Source organism: Pinus tabuliformis, chromosome 8 (genome assembly GCF_031772625.1).
Source record: "Pinus tabuliformis cultivar Carrire ecotype Pingquan chromosome 8, CPIR1, whole genome shotgun sequence".
NCBI classification, from domain to species: Eukaryota; Viridiplantae; Streptophyta; class Pinopsida; order Pinales; family Pinaceae; genus Pinus; species Pinus tabuliformis.
The window spans coordinates 1,436,829,421-1,436,850,034 of NC_142294.1; the positions used below are offsets into that span (position 1 = coordinate 1,436,829,421).

General features: G+C 36.5%; 2 pseudogenes; both read right to left on the reverse strand.

The window, feature by feature from the left end:
• The window catches only part of LOC149241080 (uncharacterized protein At4g18257-like), a 37,805-nt pseudogene extending 25,975 nt beyond the window's left edge, over positions 1–11,830 (reverse strand).
• Positions 11,831–12,037: 207 nt separating this feature from the next.
• The window catches only part of LOC149241081 (uncharacterized protein At4g18257-like), a 50,450-nt pseudogene continuing 41,873 nt past the window's right edge, over positions 12,038–20,614 (reverse strand).

The following is a 20,614-nucleotide window of genomic DNA, read 5'->3' on the forward strand; positions in this document are numbered from 1 at the left end:
ACACTTTTTATTCACCTGGGTTGGGATATCCTTTGCCTAATAGTTGATTAAACCATATTGAAAGTCTTCAGCCAGTTTCTGGTTATTAACTTTGGGTCAATTGTTACCAAACCGTCTGCTGTGTCGTTATGTGTTCAAGAGGTCAGTGCAAATAAACCATTCATATGCAAAATATCTGTCATCCATCTTGACCATCCCTGAGTCAGTCCTTGTAGCTAAATTTCTTCAAACTTGATCTATGATTTCGTGTTGTGGGCTTGCCTACGACGGATCGCTTTCTATCGACTTGAGCTCATTATCTAGAAAGATGATCTAGAAATCGTCAGTACCTTGGGATCTGCATGCCTCAATGGCAGGTTTCTCGCCTTCGACGATAGGTTGCATCATTGACCTTCGATCAAAGGATTTCGTGACATGTTCGACATCAACACATCTATTTACATCTCGTGGATTGTATTGAGTACTTTGAGAGCCAATGACATTACTGGTGGTTTCTCTCACACTTGTTAACAGTTTGCATCATTGACTGGTAATCAAGTGGTTTCTACCATGTTTGACTTCGACACATTCATTCACATGGATAGAATCGTACTATTTTGGGAAGTAGAAATCAAGACCCTGGATCTAGTTTCCACCATCCAGGCTGCGAGGAATTTTGTATTCATTATACAGTGGACTATTCATAAGCAGATGGTTGTGTCCATACTGTGTCTACATGTGTCTATACTTGTGATGTATTACAATATAATTCCTATATCAGAGCAGTAGTTAGTTTTCTAGTTAGTTTTGATCTGAGTATGGGAATGCCTACCTCAGCGATGATATGATCTCATATATATATTTTGCATTGAATGTTTTTACAAGTTTCAACCAGGCTCTCCACAAGATGATCCTCGAAATGATAAAGTACTTCACTCTTCTTAGATGATAAATGAAATCCTTATCTACTACAGACTTCACACTTTAGGGGGCAATCTGTTACACAAAATATTGTCACCATGACTATTTGCAGTTAGTATGGGTCTATCATCATTCATACTATCCTCCTTAGCAAGTCTCAAACCTTAGCTCTTCATGTCAAGATTTGAAAATGAGAGAAAGACCTTAAAAATCAATAAAGCTCTGGTTCCGCACTTTCTCTCACTGTTGCCTGCGGTCCCACACCCCTTGATCATGTTACCTACGGACTTGCCCACTCTGTCTCTAAAGGAGTGGGTGTGAACCCTTGTGAAAGTCAAAAAGGTCCAAGTTTATTCTTAAAAGCTCACTTGTGGTTAATTCTAGATGATTCTAGAAGGAATCTTGACGTGGATGGTTCGCTCCTAAGTGGTTCATGCATCCCAAAACTGAAGGAGCTAATGCCTTGATGAGAGGAGATTATCCCTTTGAAGGAGGGCCTTATCCCTTTGAAGGTGGACCTAGTAACTTCCCTCCATTGCACTATAAATTAAGGCATTGGGCTGGTTGTAAAGTTCTTCTTTGATTTAAGTTAATACAATCAGATTCATTTTTCTCAACAAATTGTCTTATGTGATTTGTTTCATGAATTCCTTGATCGTCATGATAAATATGCTTTATTATATTGGATTTTCAAGTGCTATTTAATGTGTGTGCTTTTTTGTGTTTGTAGATTCTTCACAAGGGAGCTCATTTGGATCAACAGAGCGTGGCTTCCACAAACTAGCATTGGACCCAAGGTAGGCCTAAAACACTTGTTTTCCTTTATTTATAAATTGCATATTTAGAGAAAGATAGAATTTGTTTGGTTTGCTTGTCGCTAGATATCATTAGATACTAGGGAGGTCGGTGTTGTCCGCAAGAACGACTTATCCGGGCCGACAAAATGGCGGCACTCTAGCAGTTATGCTTAGGGGGCATCAAGCACTGTTTTCTCTCTATTTCAAGCTTGTGTAAAAATGAAACTACTTTGAAGCATAGTTTTTCTCTATTTCAAGCTTTTGTAAAAATGAAACCTATCTCGAGTCAATTTCAGTTATTTTCAAGACTCGTTAAACTCATGAAAATCCCGAGATTATTTTGCTATCTTTCATTCTCGTAAAACAAATGAAAATGGCGAGTTCTTTCTGTCTTTTCCTGCTTGTAAATTAAATTGAAAGTCGGCCATATGAGTACATTTTTATCATTTTTTCGAACTCATGAAAACTTACGAAAAAGTGAAAACCATGAGTACATTTTATCATTTTTTCGAACTCGTTAAAACTTACAAAAAAGTGAAACATTAGAGTCACCTTTAAGCTCTTTTCTGACTCCTAAAACATGAAAAGATTGCCGAGTTTTTCTTTTTAAGCTTGTTAAAACGGAATTAAAAAGACAGTCCACTTACAACCCTTTTCTGACCGTAAAAACATGAAAAGATTGCCGGATTTTTGTCGTTTCAAATTCGATATTGGTTATAAAACGACGTGTCATTGATCACTTTTTTACTTTTTCGGATCAGAGGCACTAATTATGAAAAGTACTCCTTGATCGTAATGGTCAAGCGGTTCTCTCAAGTATTATTTTATACCTTTTCGGGCTTGGGAGACACAAATTTATGAAAAAGGACAACCATGGAGTTTTCTTAAGTTTTTTCAGACTCTCTAAAATTGAAAAACACCGCGTTTTTCCTATACTGGACTCGTTAAAATTTAACAGTAAAGGACCTGTTCAATTACAAATAGGAATGGACCACTCCTTCTTAGGGTTCGAATTTAAACTAAGTTGGACTCATCCGAAGGATGAGCTTATAATCAAGCAAATGTTATCCTCCTCAAGCTTGTCAAAAATAAAGAGGTACTTTCCAAAAATGGTGGGGGAAAAGAGAGAAAAATGAGCCTGTTTGTCATAGTTTTTAACCACTCTTGAACACGACACTTTTTATTCACCTGGGTTGGGATATCCTTTGCCTAACAGTTGATTAAACCATATTGAAAGTCTTCAGCTGGTTTCTGGGTATTAACTTTGGGTCAATTGTTACCAAACCATCTGCTGTGTTATCACAAAATCAGTACTAAGGGCTGCAACCAAGTAAGATTTTATGTAACTCTTTCAACCAGACTTTAGACTAGGAATTAGCCTTCCTAGTCAGAGAGGGCTCTCTCACAGACTTTTGACAGAAATCAATTACAACAACAGATGGCTAACTCTTCACACATTCATGAAAACAAAGCTGGTTGAACACATATCAAATTGGTCTTCATTGGGCTATGGAGTCTTACACATTTAATAAACAAAAGCACAGTCATTTCATGGAAGTCAAGGCTCTTTGCATTAGATGTTCAAACATATCTCACACAAACCACAGCTTGCCAAACATACAGGAAGTCAGAGCATTAGAAATGAATTCTGAGTGATTATGTTATAACAAGGCTGTAAAAGAACATATAAGAGAAAACACCACCATCATATTTGAACAAAATAATCCATTGAGAATCTTGAGAAGAAACAACCACTATTTTACTATTACTGTAACAAGTCTTTACATTGGCCCAAATAACTTTGTTTTTGTATAAAATGTCCAACCTTTTTTACATCAGAGTCATTTCTATATATAGGAAAACCAAAATACAACTACTTGAGACTCCTCAACAAGCATGAAGGGAGCTCGAAATCCTATCATTAATTGCCTTATCCATATCTAAACAAACTAATTAATTACAAAGGTATTGCGCTGTGAAAACATAGAGCCCCATTCCCATTGAAACTCTAAGTCTATCTCCTCGTGTGCATTGATGCTTTCTTGAAATTTGACACCTGTATCACTTCAGTAATAGCCAAGACATGCTGGAGGAACATTCACTGAATGAGCAGCTTCGGATACTTGATATGTGGATGACTCATCAACTGATGAGGATCTGTGTCCTATGTTCACGGTCTCTGCCTCCCATTAGTCCTCATGCATTAAAATACTATGCTCCAAGCCATTTAATTCTTCTAATAACCACGTATAATTCAATATGCCTTATGATCTGGACACTTTGTGAACTGAACAGGTGTACCACTCAAAATTTCGGTAACCCTACCAGAACCCTAATATTTCGGCTATAAAGTAACTTTGGGAAGACTTTAGCCAAAGACAAAATTTTCACCTTTTCCTTACATACTCACACCTGTCACCTTTTGAATGCTTAGATAGCCTTGTATAATCTCCATGTTGGCCTCGAGTCATCCCTTTTAAGATTTGCTGACCTCAGCATCAATTTCATTTTTTTCACATAAACAGTCATCTACAGCAGTTTCGTAGCGCGCTACGAAACTGCTGTAGGTAATCAAAACAAAGCATATGACCTTTAAAGCACTGATGACTTAACTCCGTGATTTCTTCAGCTATTTTGTACAGGTGTAAGGGCTCCAAAAAGTTTCGAAATGATGACAGCCAAAATTTATCAAAACTTGAAAAGCAAATTTCCCCTTGGATTAATCAGCTAGTTTACCTAGCTTCTTCTTCAAAATGCTAATTTCTTCCTTCAAAACCTTGTTTTCTGCTCTTAAGCTTGTATTCATCTGTTTCATGATTTTTGCCTGCTTCAGAGCTGGCACCGTCCACACATATGCATCAGACACTGAGTCAGTTTGGCTCATTAGACTTGTTCTGCCTTTTATCACAGCCCTTTTATAATTTGCATATCTCACTGCCCTTTCCTTAGAAACATTTTTAATCTGAGGCACTTCTTCTTGTGTTGTTCCTGCTTGTTGCTTGATAGCAATGACATTTCCACCTTGGCTGATGATGACCCTACTACCCTTGTCTTTGCTTCTGGCTGCATGAACTATTCTGGTCAAAACCTCAAGTACATCTGTACTAGGCACTTCTAAAGGTGCCTTCTCTTTCTGCGCTTTCTCTATTTCTTTCATTTGTCTTCTTGTAACTGGCCTACGTGGCTTGAAAGCATATTCTTTACTAGGCTCCTCAAATTTCAACCTTTTTGAAGCTCTTGGTTTTTTAGAACTTTCGGGTGAAGATTGAGTGAGGTCAATATGCATTGGCTGCACTGGGTGATCTTGCTCAAACTCTATTGGTTCAATCTGTATTGGCTGATCTTGCTCAAGTTCAATAGCTTCAAGTAAGTCATTTAAACTGCCTTTTGAAATAGGGCTTTCTTCCACAGTAATTGACTTACCTTTCTCCTTGTTTAGTTGACCTCTGGTTTTCACCCTTGAAATCTTTTCAACTTCACTTGATTTAGCTTCATCCTTCTTTTTCTGGATCTTCTGCTTTGATGACTGAGGTGTCTCCTTAGATGATGACTTAGGAGTTTCCTTCGCTGATGATTTAGGTGTCTCTTTTGCTGCCACAGACTTCTCTGATTTCCTTAACTTGGTTTTAGGCTTCTTTTGGTTAGTCACCTCTTTTCTAAGCTCAGCCAGAGTGGGTTCTTCACTCCTTTCTTCCCTTTCCCTCACAGGCAATGGAGTGAGGCCTGTTTTGCTTGGGAAGCCGGCCATAAACACAAATGAATCCCAATCTCTGCCAATCTGTGAAATGCAACAAAAGTTTGAAGTGGTAGGAGTAAACTTTATTGTACCTTCCCTCGCATGTCAGGTATTTCTGGATGCATGTGAGGAGCATAGCATAATGTTCTTTTATGTAACTCCTTGGCACCGCTTTGGTGAGGTCCTCATTTACATAAGGTTCCTTCAAAAACTCTTTACAGGGACTCATGTCGAACTTAAAGTTTTTGAACCATTCTTGACCACCCCTCGGAATTTCAGTGACAGTGGAAATAGCTTCAGGAGACACAGGAAACTCTAACATTGACACCTTTGAATTCAGTCCAGTAAAATTCAATGCGAAAGCCTTCGTTACCTCTGCATGTCCTCCCTTCAATTTCTCGCAGAACCTCCAGCAACCAGCATTTCGAAAGGCTCTTGCTACACCTTCATCCTCGAGAGTAACATCTAACCCCTCCGGCTCTGTCCTCAAACACTTACCGGATCGATGTTCCCTCTTTTCCATCTTGCTTCGGATATTTTCGCACAGGAAACTAATGGCAGCTACAGCGCGAAAACAATCTCGACTTTGGAGTGCAGGCTCACTTGCAATAATCTCTTTAAATAAGAACTTGGGCTTATCATACAGCAAACATGTTTACACATTATGAAAACACATTATGACATAACCATACCTCGTTAAAATCCCTTAAGCTGACATTCATATGCATGACTCTGTACCTTATGGCGGAATGATGATTTATCATGACCTGGAGAGGACATCAACTGACAAACATGAGCGGACCTATGACTCACCCCTCCCAGATTTGACATTGCAAGAGAAAACGCTACAAAAACCCCGAAACCCCGATTTCGTAGCGCGGACAGTTCAAATTTAACAAAACGCGCTACGAAATGGCTGATAAACAGTACGCTGCGAAAAGACGGAAACATCATTGCGCAGCTAAATTGACCAAACAAACATGCGCTGCGAAACTGCGCAAAGTACTAATGACATGACATGCCTTAACTGACAATGATGGAGGGTATCTAACGATTTTTTTCTTACACGAACTTACATCAATACCTTTTGAAATTCAAATTTCAAAGTGACACACACATATAAACCTATTCACAAAACTGAAAACCTTTATAAGAAACTTGTGGACAACATTACATACATGAACTATGGTTCTAAGTGATAACATGCTGTGTCGTTATGTGTTCAAGAGGTCAGTGCAAATAAACCATTCATCTGCAAAATATCTGTCATCCATCTTGACCATCCTTGAGTTAGTCCTTGTAGCTAAATTTCTTCAAACTTGATCTATGATTTCGTGTTGTGGGCTTGCCGATGACGGATCACTTTCTATCGACTTCAGCTCATTATCTAGAAAGATGATCTAGAAATCGTCAGTACCTTGGGATCTACATGCCTCAATGGCAGGTTTCTCGCCTTCGACGATAGGTTGCATCATTGACCTTCGATCAAAGGATTCCGTGACATGTTCGACATCAACACATCTATTCACATCTCGTGGATTGTATTGAGTACTTTGAGAGCCATTGCCATTACTGGTGGTTTCTCTCACACTTGTTAACAGTTTGCATCATTGATTGGTAATCAAGTGGTTTCTACCATGTTCGACTTCGACACATTCATTCACATGGATAGAATCGTACTATTTCGGGAAGTAGAAATCAAGGACCTGGATCTAGTTTCCACCATCCAAGCTGCGAGGAATTTTGTATTCATTATATAGTGGACTATTCATAAACAGATGGCTGCATCCATACTATGTCTACATGTGTCTATACTTGTGATGTATTACAATATAATTCCTATATCAGAGCAATAGTTAGTTTTCTAGTTAGTTTTGATCTGAGTATGGGAATGCCTACCTCAGCGATGATATGATCTCATATATATATTTTGCATTGAATGTTTTTACAGGTTCCAACCAGGCTCTCCACAAGATGATCCTCGAAATGATAAAGTACTTCACTCTTCTTAGATGATAAATGAAATCCTCATCTACTACAGACTTCGCACTTTAGGGGGCAATCTGTTACACAAAATATTGTCACCATGACTATTTGCAGTTAGTATGGGTCTATCATCATTCATACTGTCCTCCTTAGCAAGTCTCAAACCTCAGCTCTTCATGTCAAGCTTTGAAAATGAGAGAAAAACCTTAAAAATCAATAAAGCTCTGGTTCCGCACTTTCTCTCACTGTTGCCTGCGGTCTCGCACCCCTTGATCATGTTACCTGCGGACCTGCCCACTCTGTCTCTAAAGGAGTGGGTGCGGACCCCTGTGAAAGTCAAAAAGGCGCAAGTTTATTCTTAAAAGCTCACTTGCAGTTAATTCTAGATGATTCTAGAAGGAATCTTGACGTGTATGGTTCGCTCCTAGGTGGTTCATGCATCCCAAAACTGAAGGAGCTAATGCCTTGATGAGAGGAGCTTATCCCTTTGAAGGAGGGCCTTATCCCTTTGAAGGTGGACCTAGTAAATTCCCTCCATTGCACAATTAAGGCATTGGGCTGGTTGTAAAGTTCTTCTCTGATTTAAGTTAATACAATCAGATTCATTTTTCTCAACAAATTGTCTTATGTGATTTGTTTCATGAATTCCTTGATCATCATGATAAATATGCTTTATTATATTGGCTTTTCAGGTGCTATTTAATGTGTGTGCTTGTTTGTGTTTGCAGATTCTTCACAAGGGAGCTCATTTGGATCAACGGAGCGTGGCTTCCACAAACTAGCATTGGACCCAAGGTAGGCCTAAAACACTTGTTCTCCTTTATTTATAAATTGCATATTTAGAGAAAGATAGAATTTGTTTGGTTTGCTTGTCGCTAGATATCAATTGATACTAGGGAGGTCGGTCTTGTCCACAAGAACGACTCATCCGACCGACATTAGGTACAAAATTTTCAAGGACCACTAAATCAAAACAAAACAATATATGTAGACTTGCTACAACTACGATGTGTAGATCACATTACAATACATTCATGTTTGTTACTATTCAACTCACACAAATTTACCTTATTTGTCCATCATAATCTAATCTCTATTGTTGCCACAACTAATATCCTTTGCTGCCGTGATGCTTCCATAAACACTATCACCTACTTTTCTTGGACCAATCTCCAAAGATCTCTTTGTTGTATCAAGAACCTCTGTGTCCTCCTTGTTGCAAACTCGTCATTTCACTCCAAAAAAGTCAACTTGCAATCAACACTTGGTTTTCCTAGGAAAGAAAAATGCAACTCACTTCCACCTCAAAAATTGTCCATGCTCCTTCCTTCACCTGAAGAATTGTCACCACGTACTAGCTCGAAATCATTCATAGCATTAATACCTTAAATTGAATTGGAACTTATTGTACTTTAGGGCCTAACATAATCTGACCATGAAGATTGAGTAATTGGCCACCCATGGACCTACTTCCATCTATGAAGATACATGGGTGCCATCCACTGTACTCGCTAATTATTTAGCCATGGACCTACTTCCATCTATGAAGATACATGGGTGCCATCCATGGTACTCGCTAATTATTTAGGAAAGTAGTCTAGATATGGGATTTATCTAACTCAATCTTGCATTTTTTGCACCTTCCATTTTGGACTTATAGTGGAAAATTCAACCATCAATTTAAGGAGTAAAACACATAGGTAGAACTCCCTTTTGGCTATGCCACTTATTTACTATCTAGATTCATGAATGATTACAATGCTACAAATTATCAGAAAGAGATAAAATACATAGTGATAAGATTACCATATTTTTCTACAGTCATTCACACACTAGGAATCTCAATGTTTCATCTTAGACATCTTTGTTTGCATATTGGTTCAATTTTCATCTTGGAGTTCCATACTTTAGGAAATTGTTAGAGTAGTCAATTCTAACAACCATACACCCACATATTGATTTGATTATGCTCAATATGCATTTTTTAAAAACTCTAAATAATATCAAGCACACAAATTACTTTACTTCCCAAGGATTCTAACAAATTTTTATTGAAATAGAAATATGATTTGATCCCTTTCCCAACCCTCAAATAATGTTCACATTATCGTATTCAAGCTTTAAATCTTGGATCCATATTTTCTTTGAATTGGGGGATCAACTTCACACCAAACACAATTGTGATTCTCTTTGTAGCTTCTCTAGGATTCAACTTTAGCAACTCTTTATCACTACCATGTTTTTGTCGTTGTCATATGCAACCAGCCAAATGTGAATTTATCTTCATCGTGAGGTTCTAAAACCCTAAAATATATACCTTTCAACCCTTCAATATCATCCTATAAAGTACCCTTACGAAGGAAATACACATAAAATTTCTCATTTTCTTCATCAATTGGAAGCTCTCCACACACAAGTTTTGTATAAAGTTCTACTTTCTTCTTCAACACTACATAGCTAACTAATCCATCATTTTCAAAGTTTAGTTGAAGTTTATCCCTATGAGATTGATATTCAATGCCAGAGTTCTTTTTGAAGAAGATATTATGAGGAGAATTGTTCCTCTTCCTTGCACGATGCAAATCAATTTTAGGGGCAACATCCTTGTTTGACTTGGCCTCCTCTTGGGTTCTGTAGGGCCTAGCCCTCTATCCTAACAACAAAGACACACTCACCCCTTATATGACCTTCTATTTCTTAGGCATCACCCCTGACTTTGTCTATCATCCCAGCAACCCATTGTAACAACCCTAGTAAAAATTCATGTAAAAAAATATATATGACCAAGGTCATGGGACACGTATTCCACACTGAATGTTGGGAGAACATCCTAGTGGGTGTTCATTTCGGTTATTATGGCTAAAGGAAAATGGAAAAGGAAATTTCAAAGGTTTTGGAAAGGGAAAATAACAATAATTGAAATTTTATTTATGAAAATAATGGAAATTAGGAGAAAACAAAGGTTAACGGTCACAAGTTGCATGCAAGGAGGAAAATGAATGAAAATAATGGAAAATGAAGAAAATAGAGGCCTCATTGATAAAAAGGCTTCTGAGGACCAGTTCATATATTTTTGTTAGTTTAGTTTTAGATCTCTCTCTCTATTCTCTCTCTTACACACTCTTCGACACTTAGAGTTTTCTTGGAACACTTCAACATTGGATCAAGAAAAGAAAATAAGGCAAGAGGAAGTAACGATCAAGAAAAGAAGAGCAAGATCAAGTGGCTACAACGAGATTATTTGCAGGCATTCAGTTGCATGTATGGTTTCCTTTCTAGTTTTGGCAGATATACGGTAAATCCTGGAGGCTGGTGTCTTGATTATGACCTAGTGATCCTTGGATCAGATTGTGGATTGCGGTAAAGCCTAGAGACTAGGACATAAGAAAATTCCTCACGGTTTAGGTGGGGAAATTTGGTGGCATTCGTGCTTATTTAGGGCCTAGTGATTCAGTGGGTATTGCGGTAAATCCTGGTATTGTATGTTTATTGTTTTGGCATAGTGATCCAGTGAGGATTGTGGTAAATCCTGGATCTAGTGATGAGGGTGAGGTTGTGTAGCCTCGGGAAGAACTGGTTGAGTTTTGGTTATGAGTCCCACATTCATGCTTGGAATATGGAACGGGGGTGATTCACTGAAAGAAAATTTTGGTTAAGCTAATCTATGGTTGGCTGGTTCGCAAAAGTCCCATACCCGGTTAGCCTTTTGATTCATTAATAAGAGTTCCTTCCCCTTGGTATTTCATGTGTAAATGTACTAGTTCATATGTGGTATTTAAGGTTATTGTATCCTTGTTATTTTTATTGGTTATATGTTGGTTATGAGTATGTTTTATGACAATGATGATGTATGCCTCTCATCATGTTTTGATTTGTAAATGAATAAACAATGATTATATGACCTGATAGATGATAATGCAGCTAATGTGATAATGCATCAATGCTTCCTTATGAATCTCAGATAAGTATGACACCCCTATGCTCAGATATGTTGTTATGACCTGTAGATTACGTGTGCACAATGTGTTCTACAGAATGTCTGTCATGGTTATGCTTGGTTAGGTAAAGCCCTTTATCAAGTTTTATGTTAGAGCCTTTGTCTTAGTGTCATTTATTGCCTTGGTAAGTATCATGAAGTTTCAGGCAGTGGTTTGGAGACTATCCCTAAAAAAGTGGCTTAAATCTCGCAGTCTCTGGAACAGAACTAGCTGAAAAATACTACAGTCTCTCCCTTGTAGGCATTGTGGGAGACACTAGAGGGTCCCAGTCACATGCATGCCCATGTCATGGGAGCGACTGGGGGTTTAATTCATTGAAAGGCGAGGTTAACTCAGGGGTTGGGAACTTAGAGTGGTAGATTCTCCTGGGGTTCCTGTACCAACTCAGGGAGGTCTGTAAGGCGTTGGTTCATTGGTTCCACTTCACTACAGTTAGGGAGTTGAATCATATCATAGTAACTCTTTGTCACATGTTTACCCTGGTGGAACAGTTAGCTTGGGTAAACGTGGGAGGAGGGTGTTACACCCAATTCTTTTATTGGGGATGCTATTGCATTTATGCTAATTCTTCAAAGCCTTTAGCACCCTTTATTTCAACCTATGTGTTCTATCTCCAATCATCACAATTCGTTCTTCAAAAATTCTTGTTGTAATTTCTCTTGATTCTTTTTAACTTGAATTTATTCTTGTTTCTTTAAACCATAGGTCTTTTTCATAGCTTCAGTGGTATCTTAGTTTACTTCTCTTACTAGTCTCTTATGCCCACTTCCAGATCAGAAGAAATCTAGTCTAATCGATGCCCACATGTTTTTTATTTCAATATGTAAAGACATATCATCATCTATTTTACTTTCATTGTCTAAGGTTTTGGTTTTATTATTCCCTTCCAACCTCCAACGTTTCTACAAGTTTCTTGCCCTCAGAAAACTTATTCCTGATGATAAAATCCCATTTGGGCTTCTCTCTTTGTCAAATTTGATCTCGACATCTAACTCAACCTTCTTGGAGTAGTTGACATGTTATGCAAACTTGAAGGTGATGGAAAAATTGCAAGTAAAGATTTATGTATTTTGGGTAATGGATCACTTTACAAAACACATAAAATAATGATTTTTAAACTTAGTTAACAATAATAACATAGAAAATATACCATATTAGAAACACATAAGAACAAAAATCATAAAGGAGTTCACCCCTCTCCTGGGCTACATCTCTTAGACAACTTCCAATGTTGGGCCTCTTTCATTAAGTTCTTAAATTTATGTTTACATGGATTTATAGTGTTCAAAATGTAAATATTAGGTCTCCAATGACTTTAGAACAGTAAAAAACCCCTAGCTGGGCCTTTGTTGGGCTCAATTTGGCCAAAAATTGAAGAAGTTATGCTCTCTCAAAGTTTTCTCTACTAAATGATCTCCAAACTGCACTGCTTTATTATCCATCCTACGAATCCACCTTTTTTGGGCTCTTCGAGTGACAATTTCGCTCGGCGTTAGTGAGATTCGCGCCAGATTGAGTCCAAAATGTCGCTTACTTTAATTTCCCAGCAAGGCTTGTAGGCAGAAAAACAGGGCTACATGTGGCCATGTGCCCAGGGCATGGGGTTAACCACCTGCTCCCATCAACATAGCCCCTTGGATCTTCGACGTTTGGTTCTGTGGGTCCCTTGAAATCGAGGTCATTCCTTAAGTTTTAGTGCCTGAAATCTGAGCCCTCCGCAGTGATTCGCCATGGTTCCATGCCTCGTAGTGACCGTGGGTTGGTCCCAAAACTTTGCCCCTGACTATTCTGATCCATTTAACTTTGGCGTGTGGGCATATAGTAGGCCACGGGACCTCAACTTGGTGCCTTGTCCTAAGCCCCCAAACTATTAGCTCCCAAATCCTAGACTGTGGTTACATGCTCTCTATGTGATCCAGGGCTAGTCCGCAAACTTCTGCCCCCTCACTACTATTGGTGCTTTCGTCTGTTGGAATTGGTTTGATGGTTTATTATCGCAGGTTCCAGAACCTTGGGCTAGGCTTAAGCTCGAGCCCTCAGCTCCCCTACCTGTAGTCTCGTGGGCGTGGGTGACCGGGGGTCAGGGCTTAGCCCTGACCTCGTCCCCCAACATCAAAGGACATAAACTTTAAATACCAATTCAAAACTATGGTAGTTAAGAACTACCATGCGCCCTAGCGGTAAGGTGCTACAATGCTGCTCCATAGGTCATGCGTTTGACTCACCTGGAGGCCTATTCATCCATAACATAATTTTAGTGAACCTCGGGTGCCACTTGACAGCCCATTACTTGGCCACGTGGCATCCCACCATTAGTCCAACTCATAACCTCATTCAACCAATCAAATGCATAGTAAATTCAACCAAATACAAAGAGGCGAAGTGGCAACCTTCCATTGGCCCAAATTGTACAATCAACCTGTCCAATCAGAGTATGAATTTCCTAGTCAACAGTCCTAGATCCAACCTGCAAATGTTTTACCTATTTGGGAAAATGATCAGAATGCGATATCGATAGCATACAATATCGATTTTGAGAAATTCAAGTTGTGTTGGAGTCGTCGATATCTATGCTCTGGTACAAGTTTCAAGCACTTTTGAACACTTTTAATTTTGAGTACTTTACTGATCCCCTGGATCACTTTCCCAACTAGAAGCTTTTGGACCTCCAAAAGACTATTTTCAGTCAACAAACAAATGAGGGTACAATTCCCTCACCCTTCCTTTTTCAATTCATTTGGCTTTACCTTATTTTGTACCTTTGAGCCCCTTGTGAAGGTGCCTCACGTTCCTTCTTCTTGAAGTTCTTGTTTCTCTAACAAGGATAAGATCTTGCTGCAATTATTCAAGTTTTTTAGAGGAGAAAAGTTCTCTTGAAAGAATCTAAACATTCTCTCTTGTGTGTTCAACCAAAGGAGGCATACCTAATTTCATTTTCTTTTTACCTTGAACCTTTTCTTTGCTGATGCAAAGCCTTACTTCATCTCCAACCTGAAAACTACGGTCAAAACAATGCTTACCATGTTTAGGCTCGTACTTGGCTTGACCCTTCACCAAATGTGATTGCCATCGCCATGCAACATTCTTCCTCAAAGCCAAAACATTAGGAGAGCCACAAAATTATGTATTAGAACTAATGCCCCCTTTGTCAAGTAGCTCTTGCATCTGCTTCCTTATGCCTGCATTCTCTAACACTGGAATCTTGTTCAAACATGTTTAAAAGTGATGCATCCTGCTGCAAATGAACTTCATGTTTCTTTCCTCTTTTGGGAGGAAACACGTTAGATTATTGAAACATCTTATCACATGGATTAACAACTTTAACTAAATCAGATTTTAATGTTGCATCACATTCTTAGAAGGCTTCGGATTCATCAACATCTTTATGTTTAATCATGATTAAACAATGCAAAATTATGACTAGCATTTACAAACCACTTCATTTGTCTAGCATTCACAAGTGATAAATTCAAATTCTTGCTATGTGCTTTAACAATATAATCAATCTCATTTTTAAACAAATGCTATTTGTTCTCATGGCGATGAAATATGGCTTTCCTGTCATATAAGTATGGGCTTCCCAAAACAATCCCAGAAATGTAAAGTGGTACGGCATTAAGTTATACCTCATCAATAAAATTTGCAGTGATGGCGAATATTGTCACATACCAAACCCAAAGGGATAAGGTTTAGGATGAGAAATGGTTTCCAAATTTAGTTTCTTGACAATGTCTTTTGAAATGAGGTTTTCTTGTGATCCACTATCAAACAAAGTATCTACTTTGTTCTGTTTTGTGATGAATCTTATATAGAAAATCTCTATTATTTCTCTTTCATTTTGAGTTTCAATGGGTTTTCTAGAAGAACTAGTACTTGCAATTGAATCCTCATATTTCAATCCCATGGCTATGATTTTTGTTTCATCTCTAGAATTAGATCTTAGATCTTGTTTTGTAGTTGCAACAATCTTTTCTTTCTCCTTGTTATTAAAATTTTTGGGTCTCATTTCAAGATGAAGTTTCCAACAATGGTATTCATCATGGTCTTCTTTTGAATAGTGCGTACACGTGAGTTTTTATCCCTCCTTCTTGACTAAAGAATTCTCTTTATCCTTGCCTTTGAACTTACCTTTTCATTTTTCTCCATTCTTAAATGACTTCTCGCTAGTTTCTTCAAAAACATTCTTCCCTCTTGCTTCTAAATGAGTTTCTTACACACAAATTTCATCTAGTTTTGTAGTGTTAAATATGAGAATAATGTGTCTCAAATAACTATGTAATCCTCCAATGTATTTCAATAGATTATCTTGGGAGGACAAATATATACCCAAAATCAAAGCTCTTTTTCTAAATTCTTGAGTATAACTTTGCACATTTTGACCCTTAGCTTGCCTAAAGTTTTTCCAATCCATTATAGATTTTTGGATGTGTGCTAATGGATAAAATTGCCTTCTTATTTCAACAACAAAATCATTCCAAGTGGTTAAAACCTTACCATGTTTCTTCATCTTCTCTTGAGTTTTGGCCTCCCACCAAAACTCAAGAGAAGCATGCTGAATTTTGGTCTCATCATCCTTGATTCTTTGTATCATACAATACACTTCAATTTGACGAATCCAATTATATAATTTCTTAACATTTACCTCTCCATCATACATAGTTAATTCAAAATTTATGTCAAGCTTTAACAAAGGAGTTTTACCATGTCTTTTTGGAGAATTTGGAGGTGTTTGTGAAAGGGTAGAAGAAGTAGAAGATGATGAGGATGAGGATGGAGGTGAAGGTGGTGGCTTGTCACCATTTCCTCCATTCCCTTTTAGAGGTTTGTCTCCTTTTCCTCCATCTCCTTTTGAAGAATTTGAGCTTTCCCCTTGCAACCTTGAGTTCCTCTCTTCATAAAGAACTTTTACCATTTTAGATATTTCAAAGAAAGATTTTTTAAAAGTTCTTTCATCTTCAGACATCCCTTTAGGACCTTCTTCATGTGCCATGACTAGTGAAGCTTGAGGTATGAGTGTTCTCCTTTAAACAATTTGAGATCTTGGTTCCACAATTTCTCCTTGTCCTCTTTTAAGCTTCAACCTTGAAAGCAACAAAAAACAATTGCAAATAAAATAAAACCTTCAAAATAACCTTGAGCTCTGATACCAAAATGAAAACTTGAAGGTGATGGAAAAATTGCAAGTAATATATATATATATATCTATATATATATATATATATATATATATATATATATATATATATATATATATATATATATATATATATATATATATATATATATATATATTTTAATGTATTTTGGGTAATGGATCACTTTACAAAAAACATAAAATAATGATTTTTAAACTTAGTTAACAACAATAACATCGACAATATACCATATCATAAACACATAACAACAAAAATGGGAGTTCACCCCTCTCGTTGGCTACATCTCTTGGTCTAGCTTATAATTTTGGGCCTCTTTCATTAAGTGCTCAAATTTGTGTTTACATGGATTTATAGTGCTCATAATATGAATATTATGTCTCCAATGGCTTAAGAACAGTAAAAAACCCCTTGCTAGGTTTTTGTTGGGCTCAGTTTGACAAAAAACTATAAAAGTTAAACTCTTTCAAAGTTTTCTTTGCTAACTAATCTACAAATTGCACTGCTTTACTATCCATCCTACGAATCCACTTTTTCCATTAACCCAAAATAAACTTTTCAAATTTTATTTTAATTATAATAACTTTAATTTTACAAATAATAATAATAAATTCATAATTATGGAAAAATTAGTTACAATTAAAATATTTAATAATTAAAAAAATTATAATACATTATTTCAATCTTATTGGAGACGATTATAATATATTTCTTTAACGTTATTCAATTTATTAACGCAAATGTAAAAAATTATCGCCATTAAAATAAAAGAAAGGAAACATTAAACTCATTTTCAAATTTTATATTTCATTTATATATTAAATTACAAAGAAACCTAAAACGTTATCCATTTCAATAAAAATATTTTCACATTATGGTACCGAATATTAATGGCCAACGAATTGAATTTGTTATTGTGGATAAGATGACCTTTAGTCAACTTATCTACATATTTAAGATAAGCTCTAATATGTGGATAATATTAGGCTTAGTCAACTTATCTAGACATTTAAGGATAAGCACAAAGTTGTTGGATGGTCGTGAAAGATATTCAACGTCTTGAATTTGTTATCTACAGATAAGATGAAGCTTAGTAAACATATGTAGACATTTAAGGATAAATTGAAAGTTGGTAGAGGTTCATGATAATAATAAAATAATAATATCTATTTTTAAGGTCACAGTCAAGCCAGACACCAAATTGGTGTATGAGACCCCCTTGTTTGTGGGACAAGGGACCCACCTTCGCGCAACGATTTGATTGCTAAGTCTACGAAGGCATACATACTCTACCTACCTCTGGGTTTGAACTTGTGACCTCTTAGGAGGAAACACATGCTCTTAACCATTAGGCCCACTTATGAAATATGTTCACCATGTTTTTAAGATACTAAAGGTGGTATAAAGTGAAGATTTTACATGTAAACAGATAAATTAATTATAATTTTTTTTAAGATAATTGAATATGAGAGAATGGTCATATATTGAAAGTTTTATCTAAAATTATGAAAAGTATTGGATGAGGTGAGTTTGCAATAATATTATTGAAATGTTTTAATGTTTCTCTCAAAGTATAGGAGAGATTTTATATATAGGTTATTTGGATTAGAGTTAGTTTTTTCAACTCTTCAATTTTTTATGAGATAATTATAATTAGTTGTAAGTTTACATAGAAACCATGAGGAAGTAACACTAGACTAGCATGTGAAGAGCCATAACCTCAAGGATATACAAATAACATTTGAGGTTTCTATGGAGAAAACCAAACCCTCTTTGGAGTGGATAACCATGGTGAATTCAAAATTTGAAAAAACCAAGATTGACTAAGAGTAGAAATTGAATTCATGACTAAAACTTATAACTAGAGTGGAACACGATCCACATTCAATGATGATGTTTGAAATATAACTGAGGTTGTCACGGCAGTCACCGAGAGGATTTGAAAGGATAATGCCCCCATGCAAGAGCTGGAGACTTGTTCTTGTTTAATTGAGTTCTCAATCAAATACAACCTTTGATGAATATTAATCAAGATAGAGAAATGAAAATCATCGATTGTAGGAGCATCAACATTTTTGGTTTTGGTACACCTTAAAGAGGCCTTGCCATGAGAATTGGAATGAAGCAACATAGTACTCATAATTAGCAATAGAAAGACATAAACAAACATGCTAGTTGAACTAACTATACTTTATAATAACCACAACTTACATGTACACTAGGGAAAAAGGGTGCTAAGATCCATCTTAAAGCGTTGGAGCTAAAGACCAAGGATAGGTTTAACACCCTTCTGCATTAAAGCATCTATTACCTTTATGATAATCGTTAACATAGGTGAACTAACTATACTTTATAATAACCACAACTTACATGTACACTAAGGAAAAGGGGTGCTAAGATCCATCTTAAAGCGTTGGAATAAAGACCAAAAATAGGTTTAACACCCTTCTTCATTAAAGCATCTATTACTTTTATGATAATCGTTCTGTCCTAGAAAAACAAAACTCCATGACAAATACTTTGTTCCATTATTTCTACTTTAAAAAAATAGTTCAAATGTTAATCGTCTAGATGTGAAAATTGTCCTTCATTTGGAAATGTGTGTTGTACGTCCTCTCATGCCTTCAATCACCCTGTACTAGGAATATTGAAATATTATTATTACCATGGTCTTTGTCATATGGAGGGTGAGGGCCGTTGGGTGCTTTCAAGCACACGGGCTACTAAATAGCTTTAGTATGAAGAGTTCATACATAAGTAGTGCAACATTCATATTGGGCTAACTCTACTCAATTTATGAACATACAACAATTGGTTCAGTGTTTAAATAAATATATTATTGATTATGATTCGAATATAAGTAAGAGGATACAACTTTTGCTAACCACTTAGACTACACAAATTGATAATTACAACATGTTATATTAAAGGAAAGACATGCAATAAAAGTATAGAGAGTATAGATTGCAACAACTAAGTGCATAGAGGCATGGGTGTATTAGACAGGGCTTACTGGTAGGGGAGGCTTGCACTAAACTTACCCGAGATAAAGTAATGTTTAGGAGGTTGACCATGAATTTGGGTTTAAGGGTAGGAGGGTCAAACATACTGCCTATTGGCTGCAGAGTCACAAATTCACTAGCGGGGATGGTTTCCTTTTGCATCCGTTGAACGACATTACAACAAATAAGAATTATGAGTGACTAGTGGCAACAGAGACTTCATAGGAGCACACACTTAGGATCTTCATTGGCAATATAACTAGTCAAAGAATGAGCACTGGGATAATTGAAAGTAGGTGAAAACAACACGTTCATCATCATTGTTATCGTTATAATGATCTAAAAATGGCTTTGAGCACCGGGATCATTGAAAGTCGGTGAAAACAACACATTCATCATCATTGTTATTGTTATAATGATAGAGAGATGACTTTGAGCACTATGATTATTGAAAGTTGGGGAAAATAACATGTTCATCATCATTGTTATTGTTATAATGATCTACGAATGCAGAGGGAATTGGAGTGACATGTTAGGGTTCCCCTACATTTGTAAATATATATCGATTATCATTTAGTAAACAGATATGTATTGTTTAAGTATTTTAAAGATAGGTTTTGGAATATTTTGAAAATCTAATATATAACTTAGTTTAACTTTATTTATATTTATTAGATTTTCAAAATATTCCAAAATATTTAAAATAAACTGAGATGGTAATGAATATAGAACCATTGAAAATCTAGTATATAACTTAGGTTTAGCTTTATTCGTATTTATCAAAATTTCAAAATATTCCAAAATCTTTAAAACATATTGAGATTTCAATGAATATAGAGTCACTAATAAACTCCACCCAATTGAAGGCCAAGGAGAGTCTAGGCACCTTTATCGGGAACGAAGGAAAAGGATTACCTTAAGTCGCTGCAAATGATCTGATTTGCAATGATATGATTTACATCCCATGATTGATGTCGAAGCTCAGATTTGGAAAATGATTACCTTAAGTCGCTATAGATGATTTGATTTGCAATGATATGAT